Genomic DNA, 2,778 nt, shown 5'->3' with positions numbered 1-2,778 from the left:
AAAATTAGTTTATAAAGTTTGAATCAGACATTTCAATTTGCTTAATTATTAAGGATTTCGTACTGGAAAAGTTGAATTTTCAACGTCAAAATCTTTTTAAAATCTTTTTAAAGCTTCTTATTTTAGTACGCATATTTTGCGCATATATTGTTTTTTCTTTAAAAGCTTGTTTAAATAAATTAATAGGTAAAAAATTGTGAACTCTGCCGCGCTAGAGAAATATATACCTTGATTTTGCACGAGGTTTAAAAGATATCCGAAACTGCGTTCATTACGAAATAATAGATATTAATGTCTTAGTTACTAGAAAAAATGTGGTAGAAAGAGAAACTATTCCTTTGTTGAAATTTTTGGTGGCCCTAAAAAGGGCCGATTGTAAATTATGATCTCAAACTTATGATTTCTTTTCGGTTTTCTTGGGCAAAAGGACAGCCTGTATGTTCGGCAGAACTCCACCCTGAGCGATGGTAACACCAGAGAGTAGTTTGTTCAATTCCTCACCGTTTCTGATGGCCAACTGTAAATGAAGAGGGTTGATTCTCGTCTTTTTGTTGTCACGGGCAGCATTTCCAGCCAATTCCAAAACTTCCAATATAGAACGGAGTGGGGAGATACATACAATTCATTCCCATTGCACATCTGCTTTTGAGCAGTTATACTTTGCTGACGTAGTCTTTCTACTAAACTAAAACGAATAAAAATCGAATAAAAATCTTCTGCCCCTTTTAGGGCTATCCCGAAAATGACCACCCCTAACCCTTCTTTTACCATACCTAAGCAACCTCCTTGCGCACCTTCTGCTTTCTTTTATCCAAACCCTAAAAACCTCACAAATGAACAAATTTCGTTCATAATAGCCGACCTTCGAAAAATTCTGGACTCTTATGAGCTCGCACTTGTCTTCAAGGTTGCCTCGACCACAGCCATTCCGTCCGATGGCTCGAAAGCCATGGACACCCTACTATCTCAATTAAATCTTGATTCCTCGCTCGATGACGCTTTTGACTTTCAGAAAGTCAAATCTAAAGGCACCAAAAGAAAACGCACTATTTGTCCCACTGAATCAACCAGCCCCTCGCAATCTGACAATGACTCTATCTTCTCGAGCTCATCGGATGACGACGAATCCGCGACTAAAGAAAGAAGTCCTCCTCCAATCCATATCCTACGTAAAGAACTCTGGCCCAAAATCCACTCAGCTCTCTGTAAAGCTGACATTCCCATTAGAACTGCCAAAAACACTACTGACGCTATAATAGTCTATCCCCATACAGTTGATAGTTTCCGCGCCATCACTCTCAAACTCGACAAACATAAAATCAGTTACACCACCAACCAGCTTCAGCAAGACAAAGACCTTATCGTTGTCATCCGAGGAGTCAACGAGTTCCTCACGGAAGAATCCATCCTCGAAGAATTACAGAGAAAACTTCCCTCTGTTAAACGAATTCATCACATGAAAAAAGGCGAAAAAATCTGGCCCCTGGTTGTAGTTCATCTCGACCCATGCTCTCCCACATCCAAATCCATTTTCGACATCAAACTCTTAGCTGGACTCAGCGTTCAAGTTGAAACTAAACGAAAATCCAATCTTATCCCTCAATGCCGTCGTTGCCTCAAATTCTTCCACACGGCAAATTACTGCCATGCCTCTTGGACTTACGCCTTTTGCGCACGAAGCCACGCCACAGCATCTTGCCCCGCTAGAAATCAAAAAGATTCTACTCCATCCTGTCTCAATTGTAAAGGCCCCCACTGGGCCACCTACCGCGGATGCACTAAAGTTCCACAAAAACCTGTATCCAAATCACCTTCAACTCATCAACACCCTAAACCTAATCCTTTTGCCAACCCTTCTCCCCTGCCTAAACCTCGTAGTGCTTCCAAGCCAGCTTCCTCTCAAAGGTCCTTCGCGAACGTAGTCTCAGCGCGTCCTCTATCGCAAGCTCAAAATCAGACCCAATCCTCTTTCAACGCCGACCCCTTACAAAATCCACAACTACAGCAGCTTTTTCGTGACTTCCTCTCGTCCTTCGCAGCTGCCCTTCAGCTCCCAAACCCCGGGCGTTCATAAAGAAAAATTAACTATCCTTACCTGGAATGCTAACAGCATTTCCGTTTCTAAGAGATTAGAATTAATTCAACTTCTTAATGATAAATTAATCGACGTTGCCTGTATAACCGAAACTCATCTAAATTCTGAAAAGAAACTCTATATTCCTGACTATTCTGTATACAGAAAAGAGCGTTCTTAAAGGCGGTGGCGTGGCACTTCTAGTTCGTAACACCCTCCGTCACTCAGCCATCAGCACAAATTCTTCTCCTTGCGAAGTAACTGGAGTCGAAATCCATCTTGACTCTGGTCCCCTTCGGATTCTCTCACTTTACTCTCCTCCAGATATCAATGACATATCCGAAATACCTAACCTCTTCAGCACCAACACCCCAACAGTGGTTTCTAGCGATTTTAATGCCAAACATAAAGCCTGGGGCTGCCTCACAAATAACACCAAGGGCAACACTCTCCTCAGAACCCTGAATCGCCATAATCTGACTATCGAGGCCCCCTCTGACCCCACTCACTTTCTTAGCTTATCTAACCACCAAGCTGACATCCTCGACATCTTCTTAATAAAGAATATACTCATCGACAATGACCCCTGGACTCTTTCTGAGCTACCAGGTGTATACATATGAAACCGGTATTTTTTCAAGAAAAAAACACATTTATTTCAAAAGAATGATAACAAATATTTTATTCAAAGTATGCGCCCTCGC

This window comes from Belonocnema kinseyi, chromosome 1, assembly GCF_010883055.1.
Source record: "Belonocnema kinseyi isolate 2016_QV_RU_SX_M_011 chromosome 1, B_treatae_v1, whole genome shotgun sequence".
Lineage (NCBI taxonomy): Eukaryota > Metazoa > Arthropoda > Insecta > Hymenoptera > Cynipidae > Belonocnema > Belonocnema kinseyi.
Note: the sequence above shows the minus strand (reverse complement) of the source record.